The sequence below is a fragment of the Xiphias gladius genome, chromosome 11, assembly GCF_016859285.1.
Source record: "Xiphias gladius isolate SHS-SW01 ecotype Sanya breed wild chromosome 11, ASM1685928v1, whole genome shotgun sequence".
NCBI lineage: Eukaryota > Metazoa > Chordata > Actinopteri > Istiophoriformes > Xiphiidae > Xiphias > Xiphias gladius.
Window position 1 is genome coordinate 9,563,742 of NC_053410.1, and position 13,731 is coordinate 9,577,472.

The 13,731-nt window shown below is 38.6% G+C and overlaps 1 protein-coding gene across 1 annotated transcript in view; it reads left to right on the plus strand.

Annotated features, from left to right (window-relative positions):
• grid1a (glutamate receptor, ionotropic, delta 1a) overlaps positions 1–13,731 on the plus strand; it is a 225,717-nt gene that overhangs the window by 139,949 nt on the left and 72,037 nt on the right. The window lies entirely within an intron of this gene.

The following is a 13,731-nucleotide window of genomic DNA, read 5'->3' on the forward strand; positions in this document are numbered from 1 at the left end:
TTTGTGTTTCATTATTCTCACCATGACGTCCCTGCGGACTAGACCTCTCTTGATCCACACTTGGCAAAGGCAAAGGACTGTGGAGTGAGGAGTTACTGGCAAGGAAGTAAGAGGGCAAAAAGATGAAGACACTATATTGCTGCATTGGCACTCCTCAGATGAAACTTTACCACTGCTGGCCAATATTTTTACTACTTGGAAGAGTGAGATCTAGAAGGCAATGTAAATCTATTTTATTTTTTCAGTACAGTGGAAGCAAGAGTTGATATTAAGTATAGTAAAGCAAAGTCCTTAAGGGAATACAGGCACCCCCAACCCCCATACAAGCTGCCACCCCACAGTTAGTCTGTCTGACTAGGGCACACGATAAATCCCGCGGCTTGGGAGTAGTGACGTCATGTCACATGACCAACCAGCGCATACATCATGATTGCATGTGCTGCGGAGGCAATCCGCATCACACTCCCCGAGTCATGGCAGAGCTGGTGACTCCGACTAAAAACATCCATTGGTAGAAAGTAACAAAGGACATATACTCCAGTACAATTTTTGGCTGGAGCGTAACACCTGGGCTAGCCCTATAAACGTGAATGTCCGAGACTGACTGACTGACTGTCTTATTAACCGTCTCGATAACTTTCGTTTTTTCTCACTAGGTGTTTGTCTGACTAACCGCCTTGCTTTCAGGTGTCTCTTTCAGACTAGCCGTTTGACTGGCTGTCTTGTTATCTAATGATCCATCTGCATTTTAAGGAATTTTCGAGCCGCTTTTCCCTAGTGCAATGCAGTTCCATTCACTGAATCATATCCTAACAGGAACTTTTAACCAGAGTCATTATAAGGTAGGAGACAGACCGCTTTAAGAATCCTGAAGGTGGCAGTTGTATGACACATCCGTCCCTCCCCCCAAAAAGCCAATTGTCTGCAATATAACAGCCAAAATGGGGAACCAATCAAGCCAATTGTATTGTTGCACTGACATGAAGGCACAGTTGAAGTTCATGGCAGTTAGCTTGCGAGTGAAAGCTAACTTTTTAGTCAGCTGTCAAAATTTGTGCTGGATCCACTTTATTTATTCAAATATCAGACGTAAACCTTTAAATTTCCTCAAGTGCTCTGGTAGGATGACCTGATGGGGCCATGTCGTAGCACTCTGGATTGAGCCGCAAAAGAAGTTGGAGTCATGAAACCTCGTGCATACGTAGTAGAAGTATAACCTGTGGGGAAAGAAGTGTTTTTAACCTTATTTTTGGGAAAAGTCACCAAATTTTTTAAGTGGTTTTAGATTTGACCGTTGATTCTATATATGTTTTTATGTCCCGGTGACCAATTGAAAGGGCAGTTTTGGCCCTCTCCTCATTCATTCAGATATGAGCCTGATCTTGTTAGCCCGAAATAACTGCCCGGGGCCGTTGCCAAGATGGATGCAGAGTTGCAAGACTTGCCTAAAAGGACTTTAGTAGAACATCTCATGCCAACATGGTGCACTAACGAATGAAGGCCAAGTTTATCAAGGCAGTGTTGGTGAGGAATAATGAATGGGAATACTTGCTCTGACAAAATAGCCTTTTTTTGAGTCTGCTAAATGAGGTGCTACAAAGTCGGCGCAATTGACATTTGTGCTTGTGTTACATTGTTTAACTCTGCAATCGTTTAATTAAGGAATGTAGCGGTTAATTAGGATCCTCATCACAGAACAGTCAAAATACCCCTGGTGCCTGCCTTACAGCAGTACTACAGTGACCCACAACACGTCCTAGAGAGAAGAGTACTGTCTGCAAATCTGTGTTGGCACTGACTGAATGATGAATTTACAACTTGTCTGAGTAAGGAGAAGCAGCTGCTGGAGTTCACTCAGTTTTACTCAGATTTTGTACTTGTGTGTTTGTGGCAATGAGTAATTTAACACATGTAAGCAGTGTTTACTTTCTGCTTATTTGAATGAGTTGTATTTACTTTCCCAAACTGCAGGGGGTATTGTTTGAAATTTTTCAGTGCTAGTGCTGATTCAATATAGGAGTTTCAAAAATAATACTCGTTTTTGATGCTTTAAAAAGTAACTATGTTTTTTCTAAAAATCCCAAATTGTTGTCAAAACACAAGCAGTCATACGAGGACTTTAACACTTTAAAATTTGCAAAATTTGTATTGAAATGAGGAAATAAGGAACTGATCAAAGAATAAAGCAGATTACACATCTGACATTGGATTCCAGCTTTTGGTATTTATGAGACTTGGTTTAATGAACATATTTCAGTCAGTACCAAAAAACACCCACACCTGGAGCTTTCAGTTGGTCTGGTTGACTGATGATGATGCTGGAGACTATCCTGTGGATTTGCTCAGGTACCAAAGTCTGTACACCTAAAAGAATCTAAAGGTGTTGTACCTTAACATGTGCAATAACATTACCAGATGGAGTCAGTCGATTAAAGTGTGTGCGTATTCACACGGTCCGAAGGAGAAATCTAATCAAAGTAAATGAAAAACACTCTGGAGAAAAAGTATAGTCTTTAACTCTAAGAGGTTGGACCACTGTAACTGATTTTTCTCAGGGTTCTCAAAGAAATACTTTCCCTCAGCTGCAGCTTCTTCAACGAATCACAGCAATTCTCAGGTTTCTACAATAGCTTCTAGTGCGTCATACAGTAGAATTTAAATTACTTCTGATTGTCTATAAATGTCTCAGTAGTTTAGTTCCAAAAATACCATACATCTCTGGGCTTTTGCTGGTCCTCTGGTAGTGGTAGTGGTTTTAACCAAAAACAAAGAAGTGGCTTTTCATTACTATCCTACACATACACTCTGACTACCTTTCAAACCTTTCAAAACAAATCTGTTCCCCACTGCCTTCAACAAAATCATAAGCATCCACCTTGTGACTAAGCCCTGAACTCTAGCAGCTTTTTTAAAGATCTAAACATCTGTATACATTGTTTTAATTTTTCTTTTAAATGTCTTCTGCGCCTCTCTGTTTTAGGTCTTTTGCATTACATAAAACACTTTGAATTGCCTTTAAAGTCCCCATAAAAATGTCCCCTTGCTTCAGAGCACTGACAGTTATTTGTTAATCATTTTCTGCTATAATATCACCCACTAGTATGTAATGTCGCCCAGCGTCTGCTGATAGTTCCCAGAATTACAACCACACTTGGTGAAGGCGAGGAAGAAAGGGTGAAAATAATTGTACGTTTCAGCAGACAACTTTGATACATTACACTTAATTTATTCAGCCAGAGGGCTATCATACTGCTTGATAAAATTTGATTCAGATTCTTATCTGAAAATGTTTGAGCACATTGTTGAAAACAATTTCAATAAACTTAAGATATTGAGTTGAATCGGCTTTTTAGTCACACAGACAATCATTACAGACAGATTTGCTTTCCTTTTACATTTTCTCAATTTAAAGCATCACTTCCTCATTTGACATGAAGAACTTCCAGCTACAGCTGTTGGAGCCATTTTGTATCATAGTCAGTACAAAGACAATATGTGAGGTTCCTCCCAGTGACCTGATTAAATTATAACTGTATGGGGGTAGGGACTGAATTCAATATTAGCCTTCGTCATGGTTGGAATTGTTTTAATTACTACGAAAAGAAACAACCATGACTTACCTGCGCATGTATTAAAGAAACAGCAAGTTTCTATCATGTCTGTTTTGTTTTGTTTTTAAACTACAACAAAAGAGATTCTCTTGAGACTTTTATCTCTCTGTGGATGCTGGGAAGTCTGTTAATATGCTAGTTTTGTTTCTTTAAAAACATTTAATGAGTTGTGTGAACTCTCAGCAGTTCATTCATTTAACTCCTCATTTTAAGTCAAAAGACCTCGTGTTAGAACAAGTCGTGTTTGTAAGTTCTAAAGTGGTCTGAAAATGAAAACTAGACATTCTAAGTGGAATTAACCTGGAATTAACAAAACTTAAATATTTACATTAAGTTAACGATCAATTGATTCCACTAAATTCCTGTATGATGTTTCACAGTGTACTCATCTTTGTTTGTGCTTCTCCGACCAACTCCCATTTTCCATCATTGCGAAAAACTTCATGAGCACAGAGTTTGGAACATCACATCGCTTTCAACAGATACTGTCAGATCGGTGATAATCAAACAGGGGAAATTAGATTATGTAACATCACTCACAGAGCAGGAGCTCGGATCAGGGTCTCATTGTGATCTTGCCAAGGCCTTGTTATCTTCTCTCTTCAGCTCTCTATGTTTAGCACGAAAAGGGCAGGAAGTGACATGCCCTTCACAAGGAAAGATCCTTTCATAATATTTTTCATATTCTTGAGCCATCTCTTATGATTGTAGTACAAAAGTTTTTGTTGTTTGCCAGGGCTGAAACTAATGATTATTTTCACTATCAATTAATATGATAATTATTTCGTCAATTACTTGTGTGTGACAAAAAATGTCGGAAAATTAAGGGTAAAAATGCCGTCAAGATTTCCTAAAGCCCAATCTGATGAATTTCAAGTGCTCGCTTTGTCCAACCAACAGTCCCAAACCCGGGTTGTCTGTCTGTCTGTGAACGTGATATCTCAGGAACACCTTGAGAGAATTTCTTCAAATTTAGCACAAATGTTCACTTGGTCTCAAGCATGGACTGATTAGATTTTGGTGATCAAAGTTCAAAGGTCAAGTTCACTTTGACCTCATATCCATCCCATTCCTTTGAATGCGATATATCAGGAATGCCTGGAGGGAATTTAACTACAACAAGCAAAAGCATCCACTTGGACTCAAGGATGAACTGATTAGAAATTTGACTGAATAGAAATTGGTGGTCCAAGGTTACTGTGGCCTCACAAAATATGTTTTGGCCATAACTCAAGAATTCATACGCTAATAATGGCAAAATTTCACACAAATGTCTAATAGGATAAAATGCTGAAGTGATCGGAAGGGGAGATTGTGACCATATGTCACATTTAGTCAGATACTGAATTGGTGACACTAATCTTGGATGCCCACCTTGAAACTGCGGTGCTTGTATAGCTCTTCTGTGCTGCCGGGTTGAAGATGTGTGTGAAGCATCTACATTTTAGAATTTGTAGCACCTGTGCAACCATGTTTGACATCATATTTGAAGCATTGTCTCCTCTCATGGTTACAACTTTGTGTTCTATCAGAAGCAGCTTTATTGGCCAAGCATGTTAACACATACAAGGAATTTGACTCTGTTTTTTGTTTCTATCAATGATCTTACACAGTAATGCAGTAGACATGCAGAAGAACAAGTGCAACAAAGCTTAACAAAACTAAGTCATATTAGTTTAATTACATATTCCCATATCATATATATAGCGGGGAGGTGATCACAAGTGGTCAGTCAACCCTCATGTGCAGACACATGTTAATGACAGGTGTGTTGTGACATATTTAGAGCTGTCCACTTGTGATCGGATCACCCAAGATGCATGTTAATGCCAGCTCTGAACAGGACCTTTTTCTTCAGTCTTAATTACATTTTCTGATTGACTGTGACTATGACAAGGCACAAGAGCATCGGAGCATTCAGTCTGTGTATATCCATCCAATGTAATGTAAAATATAGCTGACTGTTGAAAGATGTGAGTTTTTGATCCTTTCAGAGGTCAGAAAGATTATCTCATTCAATTTAAAAAAAAAATCTGATACTAAAAACTTATACCAAAACGAACAGACTGTCTGGATGAACACTTTGTACATCAAATGTCCTTTTTCAAATTTGTTAGAAGCCTGATTGCTATACCAAGGCCGTCTTTGTCAAACATGTAAAGTGGAAGTGAACTGTGGGTGATGGACTTCTGGATGAGGTGTGATAAGGCGGTGTTTGGCAGGACTACTATGTCATCAATTTGCTGACGGAGCATTAGTCTACGAAAGCAGATGTTAGACAGGATAGAGCACTTGCACGTAGCCCCAGGCATTGCACTGTAGCCCTATGCACAAAGAATGATCCTAAACATGATTATATTACACTCATCTAAACAATTATTTTTATAATCCATCATATCTCGTTAATCCTTAGTTTTTAGATGGTGAGGGCAGCACTAGGCTCTTCACTAGTAGAGTACATGGTGAGTTTTGTGTTTCATTACAGCTTAAACAGCTGGCTTCCCTGACCTCAGGGGCAAAGTGTAGCTCAGTGTAATGAAGTGTGTGAGGGAAGCCAATTCATTCCAGTCTCCACCAATGCATCAGTTGCATAAAAAGCACATTATGTAAACAACTTCTAAAGCTTCACCTCTTCTGGTTCCATTTATCATTGTACATTTTCAGCACATAATTTGATTCTCTGTTGTGAGAGAGCGTGTTCCATAATTTCTTTCACGAGTAACAGAAATAACGATATTCTTACACTGCTGGAATCAGAATGGCATTCTGCTTCAACTGCAAAACATCCCAATTTGCCTTCTCCTTTTGTGCCTTTAGCAAATAAAAAAAGAACAAAATTATGATCATCCTGTAACAGCACTTTGCTAACCAAAAGACCCTTCACACCTTCTAAGCTTCAGCTTTTTCCAGCTCTTTGCTCTTTCTTTCTTTTGTCCTTTTTTGTTTTTTTCTCTCTTCCCTTTCTTTTTCATCAGCAACAGTTTTTTTTATAGCCAATATTGTGTTACTTCCTTCCGAACTATCCTACATTTGCTGATTTGAGCCATGTTCTCTGACAGCGCTGAAGGGTAGTCTAATGCCTCAGCTTTTTATTTGAAAAGGAAAAAATTGACCCAGTGCATGGTAAGGTCTTATAAGTTCATGTCTCCCACTGAAAAACAAACTCTCGCTTTGCTGTCAAGGACCATGCAGCCCCTTGTGCATTGTGGGTATTGTGGTAGTGCTCGAATATCAAATGAAAATTTGATACACAAACAACTGTTCACCGTTGTGTTTTGGTTGCATTTAAATTACATTGACTGAATCCAAAGTTGTGCGTTGAGTTCCTGCGCTGAATCACTAGATGTGGTTTTATTCCAGTTCATTTTACATTTGACCGTGACTAGACACAACCCAGGTTCATGCTTTCTTCACTGCTTGATTTTTAAACCAACCATGTCTTTAAATAGACACCATTCAGCAGAATGGCAGCAAATTGAATAAGTCAGTCATGCCGTGCTTTGTTTTAAATCTAACACAACATGTTTGTCTATCTGACGCACACCTGCTCAAACAGCAAGCTACTGAAAAGAACTTGAATACAAGATGAGAGTCACCTCTCGGTGTTCAGACCTTAGATAACCATTATCTTGAATATGGAAAATTTAAATAGTCTTTACCATCACCTCCAAACCAGTAAGATTGTTTTTGAACCAGTTTTTCCAAAGCTGTCTGTTCTGTTCTAGCTCTGCTCACATAAATGCCGTTGAAGGTGCGCTCATGCCATACTCAAAATACTGCACATGTAAAAGGAAGCCAGCTATTGATAGTGGGGCAGGATGGACAGTGGGTAGAGAATCTGCAAACAAAAGCTCCTGTAAAATTGCCTTGTCATTTTATCATAAGAAGGAGAGCATAAAAGGTGACTGAGGCACGATTATAGGAAAGAGGGATCGATTTTCTTGAACATCAGTAGGCTCCTTGGCAGGTCTCTCTGAGTTAACCTGCACTTAGTAATGTCTGTGGAGCAGTTACATCTGTCTCAGGCCTCCCTGTAGTGATTGGCTCTCTGTTAGAGAGAGAGCACTAGGCTGGGATTAGGTGTGAGATTGATTAAACTGCTTTTGGTTCCTGATGTAGAAAGTGCATTTATACCCACACGCAGAGCGAACATAGACACAAAAAGGATATCTCCTGCAGAGTTGGTAGCTAGTCTGTAATGTGTAATGTGAGGGCTTGGGTTAGTGACAGTTCTGAGAAAATGAAGCAAGCCTTGTGAGAGCAGTGAAGACGCTTATTGAGACGCTTTTGTGTAATGACATACGCTTTCATATGCCTCTTATTGTGTTACTCTATTCCATCTCAGTTAATCCTACATTTAGGCCATGAGGTCTGTAACACTGCCAACATACTACACGATTTTAGCCCTCAAATTGGACTCGCCAACAGTTTTCGGAGATCACTGAGAAAAGCCCCAGATCAGAGGCAAATTGGCTTTCGATCATTGTTTACAAACTGTTCAAAGACACAATCTGAGAGACTCGCTGATGCATCGCAGACGCCCCGAAAAATATCTAACGGGATAAATATGTGGAGCAGTTGGTAAGTCTAAATATAGTAGTGTGAAAAGTGTTGAAGTGTTGTGAGTGGCAATGGTGACAAGCTACAGCCAATGAGAGTGCAAGACACAGGGTGAGGGGAAACCTCGGGGAGGAGTTGTACAACATCAACAAGCATTGCTAAAAGAAAATCCATTCTCTCATCCATATTCTTTTCTTTTTTTTTTTCTTTTTTTTTTTCACTGTAAACCAGCGCACAAAAAACCCCGGATCGCTCATTTCTTGCGCACATCCATTTTGAAAAAAAACAGAGTCAGAGTGAGTGAGCATTCCTCCTGGGGAGAGAGCTTGTAATTTTTGACCCCCGCCGCTGATCAGTCATGTAGTGTGCAAACCACAACAATTTCAAGATTCACGATTACAAGACAACAAGTTGCGTTGTGAAGGGTACAGCAATCTGACAATGTTGAAAGTCATGTAGCGTGTACATGTCATAATTTTCACAGATAAAATTTCGCAGGGAGTGAACATTCAGATGACCTTCAGGTAATCGACATTTTCAATAAGAAGAGAGAGAAAAGATCAAAAACAAAGTAAAATAGAGAAGGAAAGGTGTTCAAAGGAAGAGAAACTGTAACAATATTTGTATCTTTTTTTTGCAGTATATGCAGTATACTCATGCCAGTCAGGGTTTTACACCTGATAGTTGTCAGTATTAAATCTCAACTGGAAAGATTCACCAGGAACCATTGAGAAAATGTTAATCTCTGTGGTAGTAGGAAATTATAGGAAGTAGGAAATATGCAGATATTGTATATGGATGTAGCACTATTATTCTACTTGTCAACAAAGGTTTATTACCAGTTAGAAATGAAGAAATAAATCCTGCATGACCAAACAGAAGCACTCAACCTTTTTGAGAGAGAATAAAATAATTGTTAAGACCCAATTTGCATAGTTCTGTGTTGATGCTCAACAATCGGGTGACAAAAAGTAGACGTTCCACAAAAGGTCTCAGTTATATTTTCTGTTATTTTAACCCTAAATCTGACCACATTTTAAATTTAAAAAAAAAACGTATTTACAAAAAACTTACCATTACACTCTTGTGCGGGGCTGATTTTTTTTTTTTCTTTTTCCTATTTTTATTGATTCCTGATTCTACATTGTTTCTAGTTTTTGATTATTACATTTTTACAATTCCAATTGTTACATTCTGGTCTAACTGGCTCCCTTCTAAACACATAGTATTGTACCATCCCAAAAGCTTGCCTGCCAAATTTGAGTGGGGCAATCGATTTTATTCCCCTCTCATACTAAAATGTGCAAGCCAAAAATACAATCACTGTGCAGTACCTTTGAGAGCATTCACCAGGCCCAGACTGAGATATTCAATCCTGGACTGTAACTCAAGCCCTACACTCTCTGCACATTCAGACCAGACTGCTTATATTGGAACCAATTTGTTGACGGGGCTTTCCTTCAGATTATATACTCTATGACCAACAGTCGTGTGACGTGATATATTCATGCCTACCAAAAGTGTAATAGTAAAAAACTGCTTTCCACAACTTGGACCACAATGATAACAGATGCAGAACTCCTGTGTCCTAACCAAGCTCAGGACAAAATTGTGGGGCTTAGTAGTGATTTTTCACTTTCAATAGACTCACCCTTGTAAAGCAGAAAAACCTTATATTTCCTTACCTGCAAAGTTGAGCAAAATAGCAGGGAGATCATGCTCATTTGAAAAGATTTACCTCAATAAAAACACCAGATAAGGTTAGTGATAGTCACTACCTCGCCAAAATATCCACTTCTTGGCGGATAGCAGTCGAGGAACCCGATGTGGTCGTCTGCTTTTGTTACCAATCTTCCTTAAGGATCAACGCATTGTGCATTCTGAGTTGCATTTCTGGAGTGCTTATTTGAGTTACCGTAGCCTTTGTGTCAGCTCCAACCAATCTGGCCATTCTCCTCTCACCTCTCTCATCAGCAAGGTGTTTCTGTCGCAGGACTGCCGCTCACTGAATATTTTTTGTTTTTCTCTACATTCTGAATAAACAATAGAGACTGTTGTGCATGAAAATCCCAGGAGATCAGCAGTTTCTGATACTCAAACAAGCCCGTGCGGCACCAACAATCATGCCATGGTCAAAGTCACTGTGATCACATTTTTCCCCCCTTCTGATGTTTGATATGAACATTAACTGAAGCTCCTGACCTGTATCTGTATCGCTGTATGCATTGCACTGCTGCCACATGATTGGCTGATTGGATAAATGCATGAATAAGCAGGTGTAGAAGTGTTCCTAATAAAGTGCTCAGTGAGTGTAAACAATACAGTTTTAGCTATGCTCCACGACAAGTTTAATGTTGAAAACAGGCCTCCAAAGAGCCTGAATTGTGTCAGATAAACAGTTTTTGTAGCAGTGCATGATATATATATATATGTTTAGCATCCCTGTAAATTGTGTGTTTCGTTTTGAATTTTAACTCTGCCCTAACTTGCCTTTCACATCCCTAGAGGCATTTCAGTCAATGTTGTGACAGACTACTGTTCACACACTGTCACGGTTTTTGGTATGGTGTAAGAACTTCAGTTTTTGTTCACCTTGTGTTTCTCTTCTGCAAGGCGTTGGTTTTGCTTGTCTCCGCAGCCCAGTTTGTAATTTATAATGTGCATGCGTACATGCATACAGACGAACAGAGTATGAGAGTAACAGAGTAACAAAGAGTATGTATGTGCCAACATCCTCATCTACATGCCCCAAAACAGCACCCTGTGCTCTGCTCACATATAAGAAGGAACTAAATATGATTTGTAGATAAAACGTCATTAATTCATTTACATGTATAGAAAAAAATATGTATGTGTGCATTCTCTGATTATTGACTGAATGGGTCATTTGCTGTCTCTGCTTTAGCCCACAGATCTTTTCTCAAGTTCTCTAAAATGCTGCTGCATTGCTTCCAGAGTCTGTCTTGTCGCTTTTGGATAGGTCTCATTATTTGCATTTTTCAATTAAAAATTGGTTTTTATTTTTAAAAACAGGTAATTAAAAACAACATTAAAAAAATCTTTAATGTAAGAATCTGACTGAAAAGGAAATTTCATAAACACCATTTGAGGCACAAATCCTCAGTGGTTCAGCTTTTCATTTTTGTTACTTAGAGAGATTTTGTTGCATAATCAGCAACTAATTTGTCTTTTTCCCTCATTTTTCTCTATACTTTTGTCATGAGAAGCATCTCCTCTTGCCAAGAGGTGTTAATTGGATTGATTAATGCCTTCTTGTAGCAGAAAACAAAATTCAGACTTTTGTATGCATATGGCCATAACATCTGACTGAAATTTTGCTTGAACAAATCTCCTTTTTAAAAAGAAACTCAGATTTTTATTTATTTATTCATTTCGGAGAGTGGATATAAGATGATATTACAAACGTTAGTCTTACTTTGAACTCCCCCGCTTTTGCAGGAGCTTCGAGCAGCAGTCATGATTGACAAATTTACTGCTGTATAGATATGATGTATGGCTCTCATTTCCAAGCTGTAAGATATATTGGACATATTTTGTTGCCCTTTTATTCAGAGCATTAATCCAGTTACTCTTACAAGTACTTTGTTAACATAGAGTAGATATCTACAGTCAGTAAAAAGTGGGTGGATTGAAACTGAAGCAGTAATTTCATTCTTTCTGCTTTCTCTCTCTGTTGCTTTAATTGTTCTTAAGGCAGTGCATAACCCATTCACTACCTGATGAGATCGCCAAAAAAAAAACCTGTGTTGTATATAATTAACAGATGTTATTGTTATAAGAATAACAGTGATTGCTTAACAGATTAATCTCAATTTTGGGTAAACACATGCTAGTAGCGTAGCCATTTCTCAGGATTTTCTGCTTGGCAACACAGCTTGACAGCTCAGTAAAAACCTCTGAGCCCTTTTATCATGATATGCTCATTTCTGCATTTCTCCAATCTGAGAGGGAGTCCCACTTTACTTACAACTCGAGTAAGATAGAGCTGAAAAGGATGTAGGAGCAACTTCATGGGGTATTCTCAGTCTCCCTTGATCTATCTTTCCTGTCCTCTCAAACAGATACATACTGTTCAGCAAAAGATAGGTTAGGGACAGAAAGAATGAGTAGTGAGCTAGTTGTCAGAGTTGGAGCCGGATACTGATGCAGGGGGCAGAAAAGGGTTAAGTTTTGATATCTAAATCTTTCAGAATCAGATTTGTGTAAAGAAATGATGCTCGGGTAAACATGTCCAGAAATCGGACCTTTTAATTCCACGTTAATCCTCTTTTCTGCAGCCCTGTCCATGGCTGACACAGTTGCCCCGTGGAAAAGCCTACTACGGTTTTGGAATCCCAGCTTTGAAGTCCGGTGTTTCTATTGGGATCCTAGAGTAGTTATCACATGGTTGCTTTCCCTCTGCTCTTCGTGGGATTAAAAACTCTTGTTTGTTTGTAAAAGTATATTTCCCCTATTTCCCGTTTGAGAGATAGAGTAGAGGTTTTTCACCAAACAGCTACATTATGTTACTGGTCAGAATTGTTTGTTTTTTTTTTTTTTTTTGGTCAATTCCCCCGATCTCTTGTTGCGTTAGTCCAGCCTGAAGTGGATGAGTAATTTAAAAAAGAAAGTCTTCAACTCCCCAGTTTGTTAGTTCGTGTACATGAGTTAGTAATTTGTTTGGTTACTGAAACAACACAAATTTGCGGAAGGTTTACCCTTTTATACCCTCTGGGTTTCATATAACAGAGATGGTTCAGACTGAAGAACAGAAAACAATATTAAATCAGATTCTATGTTTAGTCGAAAATCAATATCAGCAGATGTTACTGCAGGGGAATATTGTGTATACAAAGTACTGTAGCCAAAATTAATTGCAATGGTCTAGTCATGGGACAGGAGGGAAGGAACCGTGATTAATTTACAAATTGTGTTTGTGCTCTAACAAAAGGAGGAATTACTTTGAGGTTGAGCTTTTGTCCCATTGTATTCAAAGTAACATCACCGAGGGTAACGATTTCAATTTAGAGACAAAAGTAAAGACGTGCGTGAAAGTGTGTGTTTGGAAAGGAAAGAGAGGAAAGAGTTTTCAAAGAGTAATCTCAGTATGAGTTTGGCGAGGCTTCAAAATGATGAATGATTTAATTTCATGTTTTGTTCTGCCCTTTGAACATTTTTATTCTGAAGAGAATCCAGTGGCATCTGTGAGTATTTATTTTACCCAAAACATAAATTGCAATACAACACTGGCAGGAAAAATCGAACAATGCATCTAATTCTTTATGATTTGCTTCATATGGTACTTAGTCATATTGCTACTTCAGTTTGCCCCAAGTTGTAGTCTTAGAAACAAGGGTGATGTACCAATATGTTGCTTCACTGCTCAGACTGGGTCCGGGGTTTTTCTATTAGCACAATTTCCAGTTTAGGCTTCTGAGCAACTAAGATCTATGCACCATACAACATACTTTATGTATATATGAGCCAGTTTGCCTTTCTATGTCTCTGTATATTATCTACTACTGTTATTTCAGTAGTAAAGCATTAGAGCACTCAAAGA